The 25225-nt window shown below is 41.0% G+C and overlaps 1 protein-coding gene across 4 annotated transcripts in view; it reads right to left on the bottom strand.

Annotated features, from left to right (window-relative positions):
• The window catches only part of LOC111875612, a 264658-nt gene that overhangs the window by 164607 nt on the left and 74826 nt on the right, over window positions 1-25225 (bottom strand). The gene's annotated exons all lie outside the window — the stretch shown is intronic.

The raw sequence follows: 25225 nt of genomic DNA, 5'->3' as shown, positions 1-25225 counted from the left end.
GTCCTACCGAATGTGTAAGATCTAGAAAACCCGAAGGGAACGGAGAAGTTCATGGAGGTAGGCCTAGGCCCACTGGGGCTGTAATGCCAAGGAAAAAAAAAGGATAGAGTAACATAAAGTTGTGGCTTATTTTACGGCACCGTCCGTGAAATAGCCTGCGTCCAGCAGACATCTGAACCCTGGACCTCACAGGTAAGGAGAAAGAGTGCTTATCACTACACCGAAAAGTTACGTAATTCAGGTCTCTTGTTTAGTCTGCTATCTGCATGATGGGAAGACATGGGCTGCATAATGCACACCTCAGTGAATTACAGGACAAGACCGTGAACCAATCTATCATGAACTGAAATTCCCTTGACGGTTATTTACATGTTACTTCGTAATTTCCTCTTTGACTCGTTCAAGCACAAACTCAGCAAACAGTTTCTTCATCACGGCAAAACTGTAACATAAAGCCCCGAGTCTCACGCCATCTTAGTGAAAGTTAGGGTTGCAACAATCGCACTGTCATCTTGAAAGCGACGGAAATTTTAAATACAATTTCAGAACCTCAGAAAGGGTAAAAATATTGACTCCTATTCAACTGATGTGTCAGCTTCCTTAGTTATTTACTGTGGAAGGTAATAAGCAATCATAAATAATAAAGCAATAAGAGAAAACAAGTGACAGTTGGAAATGTCATGGCACAAATCGCGGGAACCTGTCGCAGAAAGTTCCGTCATTATGAAACCAAAATTACTTGGGGTACATTGAAACTCAGAGGGATCATTATTTCTTAAATACCATTTCATTATTCGACACGGTTTTTGGTGGTTTGAGGGAGAAAGTGCTCAAGAGAATATTGAATAGAATAGACCTTTGATATAAAGTGAGGGTTGGGGACCAGCTTCATTACCCGTGTTGTAAGTTAAACTGGCATCTATCTAAGCCTGAAATCCCCGTTATAGTGTTCACAGTACTTATTCAGTGACTGGAATAATTACATGAAATTTAAGACATATTTAGACTTTGATCGAGAATGTAAAACGGATAATTATTAAATTTTACTGTTGAACAAAATAATCCCAAGGTTAGAGAACCTCTGTATTCGTAGTAGATTATGGACTTCACCACATGTGTCCGCAAACCACAACACGGAATGTTGCAACATAGTCATACGCTGCCTGTATGTAAAGCATTTCATGCAGATTTGTGCCACATAAATGAATGCAATCACATGGATGGACACGATCAAAAGCCGCGCTATATCCGAGGGGCTACTGCGTTTGGATATTAGAAGGAGTGATGGATCCACGAGGGGACAGCCTCTGTGGTGTAATGGCCAGAGTTCCTGGCTACAGATTCAGAGGTCCCGGTTTCGACTCCAGGGGGTTACCAGTTTTTCTGGAAAATAGTGGATCTGGAGCGGGGTCCACTCAGCCTCGTGATGATAATTGAGGAGCTATATCAAGGAAATAGCGGCTGCTGTCTACAAAACTGAGATTAAAATCCGTGAGGATCCGTTGCACTGACCATGTGACACACTCTATCCGCAAAAGTTGGCACTAACTTCGATGACAAGCGGCGGTCGCTCTGTTGGTATAGTTCGCTTGCGGACTACAGGCTACGGAGTTTTTTTTATAGATTCACGACAAAGATATGTGTAACGAGAAGCTTATAATTTGATTTGTAATTGGTATTAAATTAATAATATGATGAGCTGGATGTGATGCACGTACAGGGCAAGCAAATACTTTTTAACATTTTTGTTGGAAAACTGTATGGTAGAATGGAGTAGAGGCAAGAATGCGAGTAGTATCAGAATAGATCAGAGAGGACTTGGTTGTAAGAATGTGAATTTGACTCAGAATGGGATCAATGGCAGGTTTCGTGACGGCATTGAACAACGTTCGGATTACACAAAAGCAGGGAATCCCTCGATGGGTTAATAACAATTGCCGAATAAAGACCGTATACAGCGGAGGTAATAGGTACAAGAACTAAAGGTTGACTAGACTGCATGGGGTTCATAAATGACTTCAGTGTAGTTTTAAATCGGAAATCTAACACGTCCGAAACAAGGCCGGAATATAATCCTTGATATTAGGCAAATCCTTCCTATGATTTCAACAGATTAGCTCCGTAATTACATTTCAGTTTAAACACTACGTTCTTTAAATCACACAGATTAATGCTTCCAAGGTCGGTGCAAATTTTATCAGAACAAATCCAATTGTTTTCTGAATCCAAATCAGTGTCTACATGACACCACAAACCAACAATTAGATACTGACTGAACTACGCCGCTGGTAATGGAACACATGTTGATACATGATATCAGGAGGGCGTGAGTGTAAAACCGAATTAAAGTTCGACAATTCTTTAGCAAAAGCACCCAAAATTTTGTTCATTATATTCAACTTTCCGTGTTGGTCAAATGAAATAGTAGCCTATAGACCAGAAGCAAACCAAAGTGAACTGAATAATTACATTAGTAGAGTGCACGTTTTTTTGTTATATTCTCCTTTCTTTCACCCTTCACGATGTATGCATTCTGCATTTTAAGTTTTCCGATAAAAAAAGAATAATGTTCAGAAGAATAGGAACCTCAACTCTGCGGCACTCGAAGTGTCGAGACTCCAAAGTATGTTAAATAATGTGCAAGTAAATTTCGACCATATTTGGAGCCACATCGTCTTTTCACAAAACGCTTCTTTTAATAAATATTAAAAAAAAAATCTCGGTGGTTAGCCACTGTCAAACTGGATCTGGTGGTGTACGGAGCTGTTACATAATTCAGCTGATAAAAGCAGTTCTGTGAACGCAAGGATGACGTCTGTATCCCTTGCGACAAAGTGTAACAGAAGCCATGTCGCACTAGGTAATTAATTCCACGAGACTCAAAAGTTTGTTGCTATGTTCACAAGAAACCGTCAATAGGCACTGCCCCGTTTTGGTCAATTGAAGTACATGTCCTCCTCCTTTGGCAATTTAAGAATTATTCTTCCCTTTCGTGCACCCTGTTGTGTTATTATATTCAATTCTTTATTAGAGTCCGTCACAACACAACAATACAATGATCAAAGCTAAAATTTGCTTAGCTACATGCAATTGCAGTTCAGTAGTTTGCAAATATGGTAATCACGTGTTTGGCTAATGATGGCTTTAATAGCCGAAACATGTAGCTAAGCTAATTTTAGCCTTGACCATTGTATTGCTGTGTTGTGACGGACTCTAATAAAGAATTATAATTATTCTTCCATCTACACTTAGGTTTGCCAAGAGGCAACTTCCCTTCAGGACTTCTAAATAACAGTTCGTATTAATTCGATGCGCCGGACACGGTAGCCGAGCGGTCTAAGGCATGAACTGTCTTCGCTCGCTCGGAAGCTGGGATCGTGGTTTCGAATCCCACTCAGGGCATGGATGTTTGTGTGCGTTTTTCTGTGTTTGTGTACAGGTAGAGGCCTTGCGACGAGCTGATCACCCGCCCAAGGAGTCTACCGAATGTATAAGATCTAGAAAAACCGAACTGAACGGAGAAGTTCATGGAGGTAGGCCTAGGCCCACTGGGGCTGTAGTGCCAAGGAAAAAAAAAACATTAATTCGATACCTCCCTCATGCGTGCTGCATTCTTTGACAATGTCATCTTCTTTGATTTGATAGTCTGATAACAATATTTGGTAAACAGTATAAGCTATGATGCTTCTCGTTGTGTAATTGTTTTCACCTCCAAATTACTTCTTCTTTCTAAGGTCTAGATGTTCTTCTCAGAACTTTCTCTGAAACATCCATATTTCCGCTTGTTCGCCCTGGGCTCCCAGCAACTGAACAACAATTTAATTAAAAGTATTTGCTTTTACGTGATATTGTGAAACGCTTCGAACTGTGAATCGCTTGGAATGAAACAGGAAATGAATACTATATTCCTCCACTCCAGTAATTAATTTCAATATTTGCATTAGACATGTAGGCCCGTGACAGACTTATGTTTAAATTTTATACGCAAGTGCTTTGTCAGGAAGTTGAATTTGTCGAATTCGGTATGTATGCACAAAGCCAATTCCCCACGTTCACGCCTTCCAAAGCAAATATACAGCAATTCAGTTGTCCCCGTACCGCCATTACAGTTGATTATGTGGTTCTTCATTAACACGTATTAAAGATAAGCAGCGACACACACAGAGAGAGCCTACACAGAACAATACCTGAACAGCGATTAAACAAGAAGTAGCCGCTGCAGCACTATAGACATAGGGCGTGTACACCGAGAAAATTTTATTTTTTAAACATTTGGAAAAAGAAAAGAAAATTTATAGACATTTTAATTTGAATTGAAGTTTTAAAAAAGTGCAAATTTTAGAAATCAAATTGACGCGTGTAGGTTAACAAAGATTTTATACATACATACAATTGGAAATTGTATGTATGTATGTGGAAATTTTAAATTTTAAACTACGGGCACTGTAGCAGCTACGTAAGAATACACACCTGATGATGGCCATTTAGGGCCGAAACATGTAGTGTGGAGGAAGGGAAGAAGAAAGGACTACAATAAAATTGTTGCACTTAAGACGGAGTTTGTCTCATATATATGGTTCTTCAAAGTTGGGAAAATTGTGAAAATACAATAATCAATTATTTTCACTCTTAATACTGAAATAGTTTTATGCTGAAAATTTCAGATTACGCCTCACTTTGTTCACAAGGTTGATATCAGAGGACATGGATCTTACACGCTTCACTTCGTAGTAAAATTTTTATTTTGGGGGGGAGAATGCTGTAGGGTGCTGTCAGTATCTCAGACTATGTAACATCGCATGGTTAGCTGGCAAGGATTTAGAAGGAAGCGGTCGTGGCCTAAACGAAGTACTGTGCCCATATTTTCTGGGGGTGCCGAGGAAAACCACGCAGAACCACAGACAGTATAGCCGACGGTCTGACCAAGCAACCTCGCGAGTACGTCTGGAGCGTTACCACTGAGCCAACCCGCTCAGTCAGTAATGTCTGAATTACTAGTTCATGTCAGATTTATGAAAAATTCTGTATTCGAAATGTTGCGGATGTGATGGCAGGAATCAGACGCTTCTCACAAAGTGTAATGCTCTGAGTCTGGTAGGCTACAACATTTTCTTACGCAAAAACTGTGCAAATTAACTTAATATCGGTGCTTCATATTCACCCATTTCAAGGAGCCCAAACTTCAGTGAAACACGTAAGATTTGAGGTTCTCACTGTAGTGACTATGAATACTGCTTTTTTGGTTTGCGATGCTGTGTAGTGCGGTAGATACATATCATCTATCAAGTTGTGTGGCATGGAAGGACAGTAATTATTATAGTGCTACATAATACAAAACTTCTTAATGGCACAAAATATTAAGACTATTTTCATGTATTCTGGGTCAGCGTGACTAATAATAATCGGTTCTGGAGTTGATGAACAGATTTATTGGACACCCACAGGTCGTAACTACAAATAATTATAACACTCTGAAAATTACTGAAACTATAGCACATAAAAATAAATTCTTCAACCTCTGGTTTCAGTAGTCGTTGCTAGGTAACAGATCTTAACAATGGCTATGCTTTACAATATTTTAACACAGGAGTTATATCAGTCACACTCAAGTTATCACTGTGTTACAGCACACATAAATTCTTCAAATCACACGTTAAGTCTTCACAGGCTGACTTCTAAGTATTCTTTAACAATTCTCTTAAAACTTCTGAACCCTGTTGCCTAACACTGGATGTCCGTTATTGCCGCGTATTGTTGTACGCGTTATCCACCAACGAGCTGTGTACCAAAAATCTGTCTTAGCGGGAACGTGTTTATCGAGAGTAGCATTTGGTCAACACGTCATAATACATAATATGAAATCGTAATGTTTACCTTAAAAATAAGACAATATTTTTGCAATTTTTCCTTTTCAGTGATGATCTTTGTTTCTTTAAAGAATAAATAACGACATAAATTACAAGCTAAGCCACAACTCTGAAAATTCTACGTAGAAGTATGAAGTACTATATTAGCGCTGTAGACTTGCAAATGCTAACATAAAAGTACATACTTACTTACTTACTTATGGAGCTGAGCCCTTCTGGAGGAGCCGCCAATTCTGCAGCTACTCAAGAATTTCCCAGCATTTTATGGAACCTGAAGGTTCATTACCGTGTTCACAAGAGACCTCCACTGGTCCCTATCCTGAGCCAGATCAATCCAATCCCTACCATCCCATCCTACCTCTCTAAGATCCATTTCAATATTGCAGTATACATAATTGCAATGTTGGATTAGAGATTCTGAGGGCGGTAACTGTAAAATATACGGTCCTGGGGGCTATAAAGCTGTGTATTTCGGAGAGAGACTGAGGTTTCGGAAGCACATATCGTGTCAGTTTTCAGGATCCAACTCAGCTTGCCGTCTGTGATCGCTGGACTTTTGTTTGGTTTATTCCTTGGTCCTGAACGCGGTTGCGACATACGTATTCCCCCAGAACATTTGGTGTTCTCCGACGCACACGACATAACATCTCATAATACAGAACTCTTCATAACTTGCCTTGAATTCTTCTTCGTTTCATTTGTTCCATATTCCGTTGTACTGAAAATACATAATAATTTTAAATAGCCGATAGTATATACACGGATTATTCCTGGAACAAGGGCAGAAATAGATTATCAATTTATTTTAAAATTCCTAGCTTTAAGTCGGTACCTCCCTTAAGTGAATTATGTCTTGTTCCTAGACAGGCAGTCAATAACCTAATCACTGTCATGTCGTATAGTCTGTAGCTATGACGCAATTTAACGAATGCTCCTTAGCATTCAACTCATCTCCAAATTAAAGGCAGATGGAAATATAATATTTATAATCTGAACTGTTTATATTACTATTTTATGTTTTATGGAGAATCACTGTCTTACAGAAAAAATTGCTATGGCTGGGTGTCTGAAGATACGAACTGGTAGGTGTTAGATGAGGTTATCTTTTGTGAATATGCCAATGTTCTCTCCGTTCCCGTAAATTTAAAAATGTATTATGTCTGCAAGGACAACCCGAGCCAGAACTCAACACGTTACATACAATGCACGCCACAGTTCATAATACGTTTCTGCCTATGAAACAAACAAATTCCATGGTTTTAGTCCGCAAGCGAACTACACGGACCGAGCGACCGCCGCTTGTCGGCGAAGTTAGTGACCGCCTCTGTGGTCTAGTGGTCAGAGTTTCTGGCTACAGATCCAGAGGTTCGGATTTCATTCCCGGCGCTACCAGATTTTCTGAGAAGCAGTGGATCTGAAACGGGTCCATTCAACCTCGGGAAGATAATTAAGGAGTTCTTTTAAGGAAATAGCGGCTCCGGGCTATAAAACCAAATATAACGGCCATGGGGATTCGTTGCTCTGACCACGCGACACCCTCAATCCGCTAAAGTTGGCACTAAAGATTCTGCTTACGAAATATCTTCTAATATACAGAGAAGATGATCAGATTTCTAGAGAACCATATCAGACAGAATATATATGTGGAATATTTGAAAACACGTCAGAAGAAATCGGTCCGTGACAATATTTAAGAACGTGTATAGAGATGGATAGATTCATAAATGACTTTATATTACTGTTTCAGCTATATATGACATTCAGCTTGGAATGGGATGGAACGTTGGTTGTGAATGATGAGAACGAGGCAGTAGAACCTATTCCGAGATACTGCAGTCCGGAGACGCTGAAGAAAACTACGAGAAACTTCAGTTAGGCCAACCGATATGTAGACCGAGATTCAAACCGGGTACTTTCAGAATATAAGTTCGTTTGGTTACACCTTCACCGACTTCGTTCGTGATTTTCAGCGCGAAATAAGAGGGATAAATTAATTGGAGATTCCCACAAAACGTGACCAAAATTGATTTCTTCGCCGATGTGAGACACAAAAATTCAGAGACAAGTTTCCGTATTGACACGGATTTCCTTCCATCAGTAAGGGCAAATCACAAAATTAATATTTACAACACATGAGAACTCTTGAGAGAGAGTTTCAATTTGTGAAACAGTTTTGTATTGCTTTATTGTTCTCTTTTTGTCTAAAGAGAACAGCTTCTGCAATGGAAGAAGGGAATAACATGAATATGAAGTTTTCAGCGAACGTTCCGAACACCCAACAGTTCTGCTCACAAGAAGAGTGGCGTATGTCGAGCTATTTTACGTTTAGAATGGTAAGGACACTTGGAAAGCTAATCCGTGGATTTGTTTCAAGTTGGATGATACAGCAGAAAGTAAATATGCACACACAATTGGTTGGCAATGAAGTGCTAGAACACCGAACTTATTTAGGTTTATAGAAACACTCTTAATGCTTGTTTGTTCACAGATTTTTGAAAAAAAAAACACTGTAAAACTTTATGTACTTTGTTAGTTCGCCCAACTCGATGTTCCTCAATCTAGAGTTTTATATTTTTTCTAGTTTGGTAGATTATGTACTGGCACTGACTCAGATAATCTACACGGTACTGAATAAAATGAAAAGATGATCATGAACGGTGAACAGCTATGTAACTGGAAAAACGCGATCATAGCCTGCGAAGATACTACGGCCATCGTAAAGTCTGACGAAAATCTCGGTCAAGATGCCTTGGATCCCAATTAAGATACGAACCCAGGATCTCCTGGCTATAAAGTACGTGCGACAAATACGCAACAGAGAGCTCAGGTATTATTGTCTGCAAGAAATGTGTAGAATACGTCACATGACGGTCAGGTTTTACACGTTCACTTATTTAATGTGCGGGACTATAAATAAAGTAGGCCCTCATTAATGTGTTTCATTCCAAGATATTAATGTAATTCGAAATTTATAACATCGTTGTTTTCTATGAAACCTTAGTAGCTATCCGATGCAGCTATATGTATACGTTTTTTTTGGTACTGTATGTTAATATAGAAGAAAGTAGTCTGGCTTATGCAATAACGTAGTCTAGGGGTAACGTTCCCACCTCGTGACTCAAGGTACGCGGGTTCAAACCCGGCGGAGGTCGTGGAATTTTTAAGGGCGAAAAATTTCAGGGAACAAGTCCTCTGGGAGGGACTTTAAGCCGTGGGTCCCGTGTCGTAGCTTTACGGCACGTAAAAGAACCTCATGTCTCAAGGGGACCTCTGAGCCAAATTCAGGACATTTCCCGCCCAACAGTAGTCTCTAACGCCTCTGGTAGATGGGGGAAGCATCGAGATACCGCTGAGCCAGTAGAGGCCGAACTCGCTGGCCGAGTCGGGACTGATGGTATGCACCAGTACCGGTAGGGTATAGAGACTGGTAGAATATCACAGGGGGACGCACAATGGACAAACATTTGGTCTAAGTGCACGGGGAAACCCACCCTCTCCAATAACAACAACAACAACAACCTTATGATAAAGTTTTATTTTATATTAAATTGTACAATGTGAGAGCCCTCCTAGACATAAAATAGCACTGAGCATGACCACGTTACTACATGTACACAGAGAGTCCTTTAAGAAAAATACATTTTAACCAAAGATTAAGACAGAGATGTCCCATATTCTCTGTACATTTTAGTTCATACTTTTTTTTTAATTCGTTTAGTGGGGGGTAGAGTCCAACTGGGTCCACTCGGCACGGTGGCCACTGATTGGCCTATTGTAGCCTGCCCCGGGTGATTATGATGATGGAGAATTAGGGGGAATGAAGATTGGCAGGTGAAACCGAAGTACTCGGAGAAAACCCGCCCCAGCTCCACTTTGTCCACCACAAATCCCACTTGACCAGACCCGGGAACGAACCCGTGCCGCCGTGGTGGGAAGCCAGCGACTAACCGCTTGAGCTATGGCGCATGTTTGTAGTTGCTTCTTCCAGTAACTGGGCCAGCATTACTCTTTAATTGTCTTCACGTGATTACAAGATTTCATCCAGTCTTCATGCGTTATTTCACCCAAACTATTCAGTGTCATTTCTTTCGAAAAAGTTGAAGAATCATAAGAAATATTTCTAGCTGCAATTATTTGTTTTAGTATATTCCATATCAGTTCTACAGAGTATGAGTCACAGTGATATGGAAAAAGTCGCAACGTAGTACACCCTTTTTCCTGAAAATTCTGTTCACAACCTAAATATGTTGCAGTTTGTACAATCTCACAGTTTGTACGTCATTATTTTATCACGGATCAAAGGCAATTATTTTTATTTGGGAGTCACATTATAATATCATCCTTGTGAGATGATGTAGTGGGAGATTTCCTGCCGTATGACATGTTGCACTATCAATTAAAACTACAGCCAAGTGGCATACTGGGGACAAGTGTTTCTCCCAGCCACTTCTTGAAATTTGTATTGTTCATATTGTCATATAATAATCTGAAATCTTTTCTTAATTACACAAAATTTTGCCCCACGTACGAACCCCATCTTCCGCCCCTGCATGAACAACTAAAGAGCTCTTCTGCACTGCTGCTTGCCGTTACACCCAACTCTTTTTCATCCTGCAATGGGTGTGAACCCAAGCCTCATCTGCACACGAGGCTGCCTCTCGGGCAATTACTCAGCATTTCTGACAGTTTTCAGCTGTACAGCAAGGCGAACAACTACGTCTTACATTTCAACTAAAGAATATTCTGTTTTTACATTCCTTAAAACTGAACGTCAGCCCTTTCACTATTTTCCGAAAAGGATCGCCTCTTCCTCCGGGAATAAATTTTCATTTTTACTCTTGAGAAGATGTGCAGAAAGTTTGAATTCCTTTCTTTAGCTGATAACATTGTAACACAACAGTCCTCCCGAAAACATCCAGTGGTTCCTTTTCCTCGGAACTTTCGAATCTATCCCCCACCCGATTTTCTGCGTTTACGAAATATATGTTTATGTTTTCACCGTCCGTTCATCTTCACCAGCCGATTTTTCCGCTCTTGATATTCATCTTTACAGAGAAGTAAGAAGACCTATGTTCTTTTGTCTTCACAGCAGAACTGAAACATCTTATAAATAACCAGTTCTCTTCTAAATAAGGCTCTATTTGCAACGCCTCTATTTTCAGTTAAGGTGCGCACTTTACTCCGAAAGATTCATCTTCACACTTTAGCAAAATATTGAATTCGTTTCTATATTTAAAAGAACACGNAGAAAGCAGTCTTCTGGGATTTGGCACCGTGTATATGTGGTGTTAACCGACGTTTCGGAGGAACGTATCGCCCCCATCTTCAGGGTAGAAGAAAAAGTATAAGAAATCTGCAAGCGACAACACCGTGAGAAACGGTAAAGCACGGTGCCAAATCCCACAAGACTGCTTTCTTCAAATAGTGAATTCGTTTCTATATTTAAAAGAACACCACACAAAAAAGTTTGATCTTTGTCAGTGTACTTAATCACGTCACTTAACTTTGTTACGGAATCTGTATATTCGTACTGAAATTAGAAGGGCCACCTTGCTGACGTTGAGTGAACCTGATGACAGTTCCTGACTTAATTATCATTGGGTAGCTGAAATTAGCACGAAACAGTATTAATAAGATATTTCGTTCTGGGTAACTGGTGCCCTGTATCGATTGTTGAAAATTTACCCTCGAAAACGGGCCAGAATAATAACCTGTTACGCTTGAGGAACGAAACGGAACGAAGTTCCTATTGAGAAGCTAATTAACATTCAGCCGATCAAGAACTTTATGAAGTGTTGTCTTCTGGGACATAATTCCTTGTGGTCNTCCTATTGAGAAGCTAATTAACATTCAGCCGATCAAGAACTTTATGAAGTGTTGTCTTCTGGGACATAATTCCTTGTGGTCCGCTGAAAGTCAACAGACGTTTTAGAAGGACGTGTCGCCCGCCTCCATTTTTACGGTAGAAGAACAAGTGAAACAAGAATCCAGCATGCGTTGCTTGCTACCCGCTCCATGCTGCTTCCCTTCATGGCTTATTCATCGGCCCTGAAGGCGGAGGCAAAATGTTCCTCAAAAACGATGGTTGACTTTCAGAGGACTACATGCTATCACGGAGCCGGGACAGCGTAGTTGATATAACGACTAGCTATGGGCTGGACGACCGAGGTGATGGGGCTCGAGTCCCGGTAGGGTCAAGAGATTTATCTTCTCCTCGTCGTCAAGGCCGGCTCTGAGGAGCACGCAACTTCCTACCAAATGGGTATCGGGGGATCTTTCCCCAGGGTAAAGCGACCGGGGTGTGAAGCTGACCACTCACCTCCGGCTTGTGCCAAGGTCAAGAAAATGTGGATATATCCACTCCCCCTACGCCTTCATGACGTAGTGCTTAATTAGTTAGGCATAGGGACAAATTTAACTTTTACCACTATACGCTATTAGACATAAGACAGAAACCTTCACAATCACCACTGCAAGAATTTCAAATTCCTCCAAAATTTACATCTTATATGAAACCCAGAAGTTCATTACTGTGCTTGCAACATATCGGCCCTATTACAACCACAGAAATCCAACCCACATTATCACGTCCTATTTCATCAAGATCTGTCCTTCCACCTACTTTTCTACGTCTTAGGTTCTGAGACAAAAAGTTTTGTACATATTTCTCATATACCTCCTAAGGGAGCAGCAAGCTTCGTTCATCTCATCCTTCACGAACTGATCACCCTAATTCGGCGAAGAGTAAAAATTATGAAACTCTTTATTATGCAATATCCTTTACCCTCCTGTCACTACCTTCCTCCTAGGTCGAAAAATCCCCTCAGTACCCTGGTCTCACACGTTCACAGTGTGTGATTTGAAGCTTCCGTAGCGGTGATTATGAACGGTTCTGTCTCCTGGGCTGCTACATCATGTTATATTGCAGAGATTTACCGACTGTTCATAAGAAAAGCCCCCCTTAATCTTTAGGATCGTAGAGTATACCGTGCTAGCCAGCAGCGATAAAAAATACCTATTTCCGAAACGTCGGTATGGTTGAATCACATAGCATGATGATATATCCAAGAAGATTATGCTACTCACCCTCGATCCGTATACTTCACGTATTGGACAAACTTGCTTCACGGACGTTAGAGACCGTCCGAATGCTCAATTGGACTGTTGTCAATTTTGTATTCGAAATCCTCCAATTGAAGAAAAGAACATGACGTTGGCAAGTTAAATGTGTTTCTGATGTTCAAGCATGAGAAAATCCCAACCTGAAATTTCAGAGCACTCATTTGTCATCTCTGATTGCTTCCAAGCTGATTCTGCTCTTGCAATCTGAAAATGTACATATCATCGTCACAGCGTGGGAGCGTCGCGTGGGGTTTAATGGTATGATGTGTGTGTATTTCACAGAGTTACAGCTTCATATTTCCATGCATTCGTTTTAAGAGAACATTATCACACAACTATATTCGGCCACCGAATCCTGTGTCAGTATATCCCAGATCAAACTTGCTCAGAACAGGCAATCTAGCAGACTATAAATTGCATTAATGCACAGAGGCCCTCAGTTTGTTCCCCATTATACACTGACTCATATTTTAAAATTTTTGTTTCTTTTTTTAAACATATTAATATATATTACACATTTAGGATTATTTTCTTTAACTCGAAATTATATTATCCTTTGCGAGAACATGTTTATAAAAGCACAGTGGAACTAGCAGTAGGAGGTTCTCACAGCTGGTGGTTATGAAGAGTTCTATCTTCTTGAACATAACGCCGTGTAGTCCATTGAAAGTCGATCGACGCTTCCCTTGTCACCTGCTTTTACGCTGGTTTCTTGCTCGGCTTATTGTTCGATCCTGAAGATGGGGACGATATGTTCTTCCGAAACGTCGACTGACTTTCATCAGGCTACACTTCACTACTCTATATTACTAATAACTGTAAACATTTTTCCTACTTTTTTGCTTGGATATACAGAAAATGCGGTTTCTCCACCGTCCTCTTGTTCTGTTCGCTACACAGCTAGATGACTAAATTCCACTGTACAAATTCTGAATTCCCTGTGGAAAATATGAGAAATTAATATTTCTCTTGCTTTTATTTTGGAGCGAACTCTCTTTCTCTCTCTCTCTCAATTGTTGTTTTACTAAGCACGAATACAATCTAGAACAAGGTCGAAAATGGTTCTGAGTTCCAAAATGTGTCCTTGTTTACAATAATGTTCTTTTTATGAACTGATTCATTAATGTACTTCTTTTGTCTTATTTTGGACTTCATCCATCGTCTGGTATGTAAAAACAAAAGACCACGACGTTTCGGAGACTGGATCTGTCTCCGTCTTCCGGTGGGTAGGGAAGGATAAACCTACTCAGTTGGGCCCGTTAGAAAGAGCTAGTTACCCACCCGAAGACGGAGACAGATCCAGTCTCCGAAACGTCGTTGTCTTTTACATACTAGACGATGGATGAAGTCCAAAATAAGCCAAAAGAAGTACAGTATACACCATCCTCAGAATCCGTTCAAGTCTATCTGATTCATTATTATCTGATTTTCATAATTTAACTCCATTCCGAAGTTCGTTAAACACGAGGATAGAAGACTGACTGTCAGACAGACGTACAATCATGCGTGTGCTGTTTATTCTAGTTGTACCATTATGCAGCGATGTTGATGTTTATCAAAATGAGTTAAGTGTGACTGAGGTATCAACGCCTTGAGCGCGAACCCTGACCGTTGAAATATGACTTTCTCGTCAAGCGGTGTCGACCTGTAACGCACAATTTCACTTCATATTCACGCGCTCTCAACGACCCACTGCATACCGATATTCGAGTTTGCGAAGTTTCTCAGCAGCCTAATCTGATCAATATCCGAGTTCGTTAGCAATTACAGGCTGTCTCAAACTGACAGTGCTTTTAGCGTCAAACATATGACGCGCTGTTAATGAGCGGGAAGTGTCTTCAACATAGAGTGATGCTGCACCGAAGAAAGTTAAGGCACTATCTTCACAGCCCGAGCTTGAGGCGTGGCTTTTGAACTTTCTGGAGCGTTTGTCACCCCTTGCAAACCTAGAGCTACTTAGTTTCATACATTATTTCTAGACAACGCTACCACTAAATTCTGCGCCAGAGCAAACCGGTACAGAATAGATAATATGACAGCTTACTGAAACCGATTTTCTTATTAAAAAGCGACCCGCGGTAGCTTAGTTAGTTGAGGCACGATGCTACAAGCCGGCTGGTCGCAGTTTCGATTCCCGATGAGGTCACTGGATTTTCTAATCGACCTAAACCTTCAAGACACAATACGACCTTGAGGTCAACTCACGCTCTAACAGATGAGTACCAGGAATCTTCCTGTGGGTAAAGGGCTGCTGGTCGGCCTGTAAGACTGACAACTTCATAGCCATCTGTGAGCCAATTGTATAGAAAATGTGGGAGCCTCGACGTCTCACAAACTTATGGGTCTCCATGGCCTGATACAGGGATAGCTAAGAAAGCTTTGTACTGACAACTGAAGATACATCCCCGCCCGTCTCTTCTAATGAGCTAGAATAGCTCAATCAATATAATGACCAGGCTCTAGATTAGATGACCGAAGGATCTGGATTTGATATCGGGCAGGAGAGAGATTTTTCTCTTCTACACAGCTTCCAGACTGGCTCTGGAGTCTAGAGAGCTTCCTAGGCAGTTGGTACCGGGGACTCTTTCAACGGAAGTAAGGCAGCCTGGCCATGAAGCTGAAAACTCGCCTTCATATATTGCCAACGTTAAGAATTCGTGGAGCTATACGTCCACTGCCACATACTTCTTCCTGGTTTGTTGCTTAATTAAGCACAGATTTAAAACTAAAGTTACTTTTCTACCTCTTACTATCATTTCACACACAAGAACATACAGGTAAATATTTTATAATTCTGCACTGTTCGTTTGCAGCTGCATGAACAAATTTAAGGAAGACTAGCGTGTGGCGTCTGCTTTCGTGAGAATATTAAGCCTGGATGTATATAATTATGTGCTTAGTTCATGAACTTTTTGCGAGGAAGTACTCTTATGAATAATTAAAATCCAGGCAATCTGTTATTCCGTTATCGCATATTTTGAATGTTACTGGTTCCCATTGGCCCACTTGCGACAATCCTGAATTTCAAATCTTCCGCACTTTGTAATTTCTCAATTATTTGAATGAAAGTTTTCTTTATTGCTAGTGGGGTGGGACTAAGTCCCTTGTACTGCGGCCACTTCTGGCCTATTGTACCAGCCCCAGATGATAGGTGAGGGTGATTGTGGAGCAATTGGTGGAATGAAGATTGGCAGGGGAAACCGAAGTACTCGGAGAAAAACTGCCCCAACGCCACTTTGTCCACCACAAATCCCACTTGACCAGGCCGCCGCGGTGGGAAGCCAGCGACTAACCGCTTGGGCTATGGCGCGGCCCTAACTGAACGAAAGTTACTGGACGCAGTACAATACAATTTTAAAAATACTATGAAGTAATTTACTTAGCAGAAAGTAACATTTTTCCCGGTCAAATATCACTACAAAGATTCATAGGTTCGTTAAATTGTTTTTCAAATTTTACGTGGCAAGTATTTGTTACCTTGCGCTTGCTCGCCGGTGTTTCAGTGTCACGTAGAATAGCAACTGAAAATCAAAGATGTCTTAATGTGATAAATAACTACTAACAAATCACTGAAATGAGATGAAAGCGAGATAACAGACATTCTGAAAGGATCCGATCGGTTGGAACTTATCATCGGCTTTGAGGTTACTGTTTTGAGCCGCATACTTCTCAGGGTGGGAATATGTACGTATATTGCCACACCTCTTAAACTCATAGTACACATTACTAACATTTTCGGTGGTTATCACATGAACTAGAACCTCAGCCCAGAAAACGTGCGTACTCCAGATTAAACATCTTTTCACTCTTCTTCTTTATCAATATACTTACTTACATCTTATTTACACATGGAGCTGAGTCCTTCTTGAAGAGCCGCCAATTCTGCAGCTACTCAAGAATTTCCCTGCATTTTATGGAACCCGAAGGTTCATTATCGTGTTCACAAGAGTCCTCCATTAGTCCCTATCCTGAGCCAGATCAATTCAATCCATAACATCCCATCCTATATCTCTAAGATCAATTTTAATATTGTCCACCCACCTATGCCTTGGTCTTCCCAGTGTTCTCTTTCCTTCTGGCTTTCCCACCAATATCCTATATGCATTCCTCGTCTCCCCCATTCGTGAGCTGTTATAATCAACTGTAACTGTAACAGAGACTTCCAATAAATTCAGTCATAAAAATTCAGAAGTCACAATTATTCGTCACGCTACCCCTCATAAGTGACAATATAAATTATTTATTTTATTTCTTTTAACTACAGAAGACGTAGACCTACATCTTGGAATAGAGTGAGAAGGTCAGAGCTATGAATACGTAAGAATGTTCAAACTGATGAGGTCTATTTCAAGATACTGTCTGCTAGTCGCCTGGAGAGACGCAGAGAGCTAGGAGAAATCCCAGTCAGAATAGCCGATAACCCGTCCGAGATTCAATCCTGATATCCCCCCGAATACAAATATCTAGAACTAGCGGTGCAGAACTCCTATGACCCTATATGAATAATGCACTCACAGATGTTTGCGTGTGTAGGTTTGCTGGGAATATCGAGCTTCGATTCTGACATATCAGTACGTGCAGTAGGCATAACAAACTGAAGGGTGCGGTACAGACACTGAATTCTTGGGGTGGCTGCATGCCATATGCTTCCTGTTTCCTATCCCGCTAAATTGTGGGCACGTCAACCGTGCCAATACTGCAGATAGCATTCACAGCCAACAGCTGCTGTAGTCAATATCTGATAATTTCCATTACATACGTTCGAATATGACCAGGTAAAGGTAACATTTATAATCCAGTAGTAACTACTCTTAGACGGCTGACATTTTAGAGGTAAAGACAAACTTATGATACGTATAATTATGCCCATATCTTCGTCCCTGTCTGTGCGTCGTAAATTTTAAGCGAATTAAGGGTTTTTTCTAAATCATCATATGCATAACTAAAACCATTTATGCACTACACAGTCCGTCAACAAAGCAACAAATTGTTCCTTCTTTCTTTCACTTTCACTTTCAACACATTTTTCGGCCCTAAATGGCCATCTTCAGGTATTATACTATGCTAAAACTTCTACACTTCACTAATATTATCCATTCATCACATATGCAACTGCACGCTTCATGATCCAAAACGTCATACTCGTAGTCAATTGGTATGCGCTAAAACAGCACACGCTGTAGTTCAATTAATTTAAATCAAACAAAATCTATTAAAATGTTCTTTCAATTTTGTAAAATTCTTATTACACCTCACAAGGGACGTCGTCCACTTGTTCAGATCTGTGTCCTCTTCTTCAGATGTTTTATGGCAGCGACCTATTTTTCTATTCGTAAGCCCGTTGTTATGTTACATTTTGAATCTTGAAGCATGCAGTTGCATATGTGATGATTGGATATTATTAGCGCAGCGTAGCAGTTTTAGCATTAGCGCAGCGTAGCAGTTTTAGCAGAGCAAGACGCCAGAAGATGGCCATTTATGGCCGAAACATTGTGTGTCGAAAGTGAAAGTGAAAGAAAAAAGGAACAATTTGTTGCATTGTTGACGGATTGTGTAGTACATAAACAGTTTTAGATATAATAATGAAACAGGATGCTTAAATACAGGATTGCGTCATATGCATATCATACAAACGGCAGCCATCTTGTTTTATTCCCTACAAGTAATATCAACATGGCGGTCGTGTTAACATGACGAGAATGGAGGACATTAGCAACACTGACGCAGGGCTCCGATGTTAGGTGTTAATAGGGGTCTTCGAAAATTGTGCAGATTTTATTAACATATGACGCATTTCCTGTCCACTGTAAAACAAATTGACAAGGGCCGATATTCGCCAATAAGGATAATTAACAAAAGGTAATTGAGAAGTTACCCTATGCTTAACTCAGCATTATGTCATAAAGTCTTATGTGGGAGTGGGAGTATAGTCCAGGAATTCTGCATCTGGATAATGGATAGAGGCAATTTGTCTCACTCGCCAGCCGTTTTACCAAGCGAATAGAATCTCCGTCGCTTAGTGGATAGCGGGATACGACGACGAGACAGGTCCCGCCCCTGCCAGAAGTCGAACCTCAGCCATCTAATCTCTAATCAATCACTACACTGATTGAGCTATCAAGGTTAATGAAAGACAGAAAAGTAATCCCGGCTATATTTCAAACTACAGTTCTTTAGAATGTTACAACGAAGCGTTAAAGTTAAGTCAATTGACAGTATTAATGCGATTAATAAAACATGAAGCAGAACTCCTCTTATTAGATATGTGGATGCTTCCTCTTTATCTCGAAGTTACACGGGAGCGGCAGTTGAGTTCCAACATCAACAGTCTTCTCAAGTTCGTTGCGGAACATTCAAATTTGTATTGCAGGACTTCCGCATTTCTACATCTGTACAGAGCGGCCTGTTTGTGTTTGTGCTGCCTTCCCTTTACGACTTCATATTTATCTCCGTAGGAATGCTTGTCAGCATCTCGAAATCTAATAAATAAGGCAATAAACAGTTTTGTCTTTCTAAAATATTTCGTAGAACTTTGACTTATGGAACAAGATGGTGTTTTCCGATCCACTGTAATTCGTCATTCGTCGATCGTCCTCCTCTTCGACGCTGTACAGTCTATGAGGTCATGAAATAAATCGCAGAAGGGACAGTGACTTAGCGTGATGAAGACACAGCTGCGACCTGCAACCTGCTTTCACGCTGGTGTCTGGCTCAGCTTATTCAACCCTGAAGATGGAGGCAATATAATCCTCCGAAACGTCAGTTGGCTTTGAACTGTACAGCGTTATATCCCAGAAGACAGTACTTTTTCAGTGTTGGGTTTCTAAATCAACATCAAAGCTACTGATAGAGAAGACTGTGAAAGCCTCAGAATTTACCTAATTAATTATACCGTTATATGTTCTTGCACTGAGGTCATTAAAACACTCAAGAGTAGCACTGCGTATGTGAAGGCCGCGCCATAGCTCAAGCGGTTAGTCGCTGGCTTCCCACCGCGGTGGCCCGGGTTCGATACCGGGTCTGGTCAAGTGGGATTTATGGTGGACAAAGTGGCGCTGGGGCAGGTTTTCTCCGAGTGCTTCGGTTTCCCCTGCCAATCTTCATTCCACCAAGTTTTCCATCATCATAATCACCCGGGGCAGGTACAATAGGCCAATCAGTGGCCGCTGTGCCGAGTGGATCCAGCTGGACTCCACCCTCCAACAAGCGAATTAAAGAAAATACTGCTTATGTCCATTTTTATTACATTTGTGGCTTAATTACTGACGTTAGTAGCTCAGACTCTATTGCGTCGCATGATGTGATTATTAATTCATAATTAATTTAGTTTTATATGAAAGGAACTGGTCTCGTTATAATTTGAGGGAATGTCTCGGAACGCGTTTGTAGAGACTGCAAGAACCACGAAAAATGCGTAAAGATACGCTGCTGCTACTGTGAACTAATGTGGGACGTGTGCTACAAGTATAAAAAATACACCCATGCAAGCAGCTGGCTACCTGTAACGCCGGCCCTGACAAAACAAACATTCAACGCAGTATCCTGGCAGTAACCAGGATCGAAACCTGACCGCCGCTGTCGGAAGTCGGCGTCTAGCAGTCTGAGCTATGGTACGGTCTTCGCCTCTGAAGAATTAAAAAATATCTGACAATATAGGGTGTCCGGATGAAAGGTATCCATAATAAAATTATTATACCTCAGAAATAATTTATTATATACATTTATGGGTTACACCATTACAAAGGGAAATTACCAAAGTTTTTTCTGCGTATATAACTTTTTCAATAAATTTAAATGTGGGCTCCCTTGGTGGCACGACAAATATCCAGACGATCAGCATGTTTGGTGTTATAGCAGCCATAGCGTCCCTTATGCGGGCTTTCAGGTGTTGAAGCTCGTTGATCTTAACCTGGTAGACAATGTGCTTCACATAACCCCACAAGAAAAAATTCAGTGGGGTTAAATCATCTGGCGACCTAGGAGGCCAAGCATTTGGCTCATCTCTGCCGATCCATCTCCTAGCCATCTCTCTGTCCAGGTGATTCATAACATGGTGGCAGAAATATGGCGGCGCTTGCGCGTAAGCCGGGCATGAAAAAAAACTTTCATAGTTCTCCTTTATGATGACATAAACCGGATACGTGTATGACAATTAGTTTCCGAGATATATATATTTTTTTTATTTTCGAAACTTTCATCCGGGCACCTGTACTAATTAAATTTGGTGCTGGGGTGGAGTTCTGCTGCTCTTTGGGTTTGTCCTCTGACGGGATAAAAAGAAGGGAGAAATACTTATCAGAGTTAGTATTACATTCACCAAGGAGTATCCAAGTGATCCCCTTCTTCCGCCTCAAAAATGTCAAATCCTTTCACATAAATCCTACATTAGAATTTGACACACTCAGAAGTGTGCAATATTCCCGTCTGTACGCCACACAGCCACTTGCTTTTCGGTCCCCACTGCTACATTTCGACAACACTGGAACGTTCTCTATTCAAACGCTACGCACATTAACCGCAGGGAAACATCAAGGGATGAAATTACATAAATATTGTATGTAGGCACATTTCTAGGCAACGCCAAAAATACGCGCATGCAACAATAGAAAGGGTATTGGAGGAAGTGTTTTCTATGTGATCCGCGTCCTGCCCAGTGCTGGGCAACGGACCAGTAGACACGCATTCTGACAACGGAAGAGGTGTTTTCTATGTGGTCCGCGTCAGGCCAAGTGCTTGTAACTGGCCAATGAACACGTAGTCTGGCACATGACATGTGTTTCCTGTGTGGTCCGTGTCGTGTCTATATAACAAATGTATTTGTAGCTGGAAGTAGATTAGAGAATTAGATTGGAGAATTAGATTGGGAGTTCAGTCAGTTGTCGGTAGGAGATAGCCACGGGAAGTTAGTATTTGAAGAAAACTTATAAGTCAGCCTGTGAAGATCTAGTCACAGTGAGACTGTTTTAATTGCGTTATCAGGATACGACAAGTGAAGACGGGGAACCCTAGTGCGTGTGTAACTGTGGAGTGTAAATTGTGTAAATCAGCGATAGCGCTGTATTGCTTGCAAGTACGAGTTGATTGTGTAAGGTGTTAATTAATCTATTCACCAATCCAAAACCCGTCTATAGTCACTAAGACACTTAAAAATATGTCTGCTGGACAACAGATATAGTGTAGTTATAGGTAAGTTTTATGACCGAGGGGTCGTAGTTCGAGTCCCAGTAAGGTGAAATATTTATCTCATCCACGTCGTCCAGACTGGTTCCGGGGGCCCACCCAGCCTCCTATTCAATGGGTATCGATGGTTCTTTCACCGAGGAAAAGCAGCCGGGGCGTGAAGCTGATCACTCACCTTCAACTAGTGCTAAGGTCAAGAAAAAGTGGATCTATAAGTCCACTTCCCCATACGCCTTAATGACGTAGTGCTACAGCTTCAACATTTATCATTAAAGGGAAGTTTTATATTATTCCAAAATGCATGTTTGAAACATGTAAACTACAGATGCCAATTCAACTCTTGCTTGTTAAAGCCGGGTGGATGTGAGCAATGTCGCTACCCACCTCCAGTTGTGTCAACAACAAAGAACTGAATTAGCATCGACAATTAATCATCGCGAAAGCCTAAAATTAGTAACATGTAAACTGATTTTATACAGGCATTTCAAAGAGAAAAATTTACGGGTGGTCCTGTGGATCAAATTCCTGTCGGTCCATCCATCATTCTAGTTGTCTAGTTTCAGTCCTGGGCAGTAATTCAAATAATCCCCTTAATGTACAACATTTTTTTTACTTGCTTACTTAATCCCCTACGGTGTTGAGGTTGTTTTCTCATTTTGATCATTTAAGAGACAGTAGGACTCCTTGGACGAGTGATCAGCTCGTCGCAAGGCCTCTACCTAAACACAGGGCAGCACAAACACACACTAAACACATACACATACAAAACATCCATGCCATGTGTGGGATTCGAACCCATAATCCCGGCTTCCGAGCGAGCGAAGACAGTACATGCCTTTGACCGCTCGGCTACCCAACTGTATGTTGGGATCAGTCAAATACGTAGTCTGAAATTATGTAATTCATAAATCTACACCGATCTCTCAATGAACTGCAGGCCAGGACGCCGTCCTTCTGTTCTTTAATGAACTCAAACTCTTTGATAAAATAGCTTTTAATAATATTCTCTCATCTATGCGCAGATCCCCCATGTGGTCTCTGTTGTATGCCTCTCTTATCGACTGCGATGTTACATATTTGTCTGTCTCATCCTCCTTCGATTTACCTACTAATATTTGGTGAAGCTCGTCATTATAAAAATGTCTCCCGCTTCCTGCTGTTTTCCACCTCTTTGATCCACATAGTCTCAGCATCAGTGAAACTTGTATGACGTGCACCTTGCCATGTTCCACAGTTCCTTCTAAACGCATTGATCTGCTTACTGATTTAACGAAGTGAATTCGAATCCTTAATTAAGGGCAGGCAAAAGTAAATCTATCCCTGTAACAGGCCCTGGAGGCCCATAGGGTTGTGAGAGGTCGAGGCTCCCACAATTTCTAGACAATTGGCTAACAGATGGCGGTGAAGTCGTCAGACTTACGCGCCGGCAGCCCTTTACCCCCAGGAAGATTCTGAACGTTTAGTTTCCAGACTCTATGACATCTACGACAGTTAAACAAATTTTAGTTATGCCAGAATTTTTTCCCCTTGGCACTACAGCCCCAGTGGGCCTAGGCCTACCTCCATGAACTTCTCCGTTCACTTCGGTATTTCTAGATCTTACACATTCGGTAGGACTCCTTGGGCGGGTGATCAGCTCTTCGCAAGGCCTCTACCTATACACAAACACAGAAAAACGCACACACACAAACTAAACATACATGCCCCGAGTGGGATTCGAACCCACGATCCCGGTTTCCAAGCGAGCGAAGACAGTACATGCCTTAGACCGCTCGGCTACCGTGACCGGCGATGCCAACGTTACAAGTGAAAATTCAATTCACTTCCCTCTATTCAGCTGTAATTTGTCTGGATTAAACTGTGTTTAACAACTATGCAGAAAAAATGGCTCCACAAAGCCTTGTTCTCTAATCAAACATGATAAACACCTTATTGCAAATTTAGAATATGACACTTTTGAGTTTCATGAACTTCAGACTATGATTAGAATTCCTTCCTTTTACACAAAATCCTAGATTGGTTCTCGGAATAAACGCACGAGCCATAGACAAATTACACAGGCAAGTCGGGTTGTCAAGTGAGAATTGACGTTCTTAAGACTGAAAGGAAACATGTAAACTTCCAAATGTCACAGGAGGAACATGCAAAGTTTAAGTTGCGATAAGAGAACTTGTAAGAACCAATAATACGGTCTTCCAGGATGCAACGCCGTTTAGTTTGGAGGAATCCAAACATTGCATGGACTCTTTTCCAGTGGTAAAGAGGCTATAGGAGAACGACATAAAGTACCACGACCCCAGGTAAACAGAAAAGAAATAAAAGCCTTTGCCACGGTACCACGGTACAGACTAAATTCGAATAACTAACCCGAAAATTACAGATTATATTCTTCCAATTATTGATAGTTAACCAGCTGATAAGGAAATCCCCCAGTTCTGCAGAACCTGAGGGCTCCTCACCGTCGTCACAATAGCCCATAACTGAAAGCTATTGGTAACGAGGTGAATCGCGTCCACACCTATACAACCCCTTTCTTTAAGTAGCATTTTCATTTAAAATCTTAATAATGTGTATCCTGTTGTGTGTCATAAATAAGATATACAAAAGTATATAAGGTATGCAGTCTACACAACAATATTCTCTATTTAGAAAACAAAGAAGGCTCTGCTGTATCAACATTTGCTTACATTACAATAAGCAAAGCAATATAAGCAAATGTTGATACAGCAGAGCCTTCTTTGTTTTCTAAATAGAGAATATTGTTGTGTAGATGGCATAACTTATATACCTTTGTATATCTTATTTTCATTTATATTTCCGATGTAGGATTTGCTGTTCTCACAGCCGTGGTTATGGAAAGTACTGCCTTCTGGGGCATAACGCCTTAAGGTCCTCTGAAAGTCAATCGACATTTTTAGTTCCGAAAAATAAGCCTAGCAAGAAACGAGCGTGATAGCAGTTGGTAAGCAGAACCAGGGCGTGTTTGCCGCCCGTTCTTGCACTGGTTTCCCTGAACACGGAGGAAACATCGGTTGACTTCCAACGGCCACACGAAG

The sequence above is a fragment of the Cryptotermes secundus genome, unplaced genomic scaffold, assembly GCF_002891405.2.
Source record: "Cryptotermes secundus unplaced genomic scaffold, Csec_1.0 scaffold50, whole genome shotgun sequence".
Classification (NCBI taxonomy): domain Eukaryota; kingdom Metazoa; phylum Arthropoda; class Insecta; order Blattodea; family Kalotermitidae; genus Cryptotermes; species Cryptotermes secundus.
Note: the sequence above shows the minus strand (reverse complement) of the source record. Positions and strands in the feature narration are given on the sequence as shown.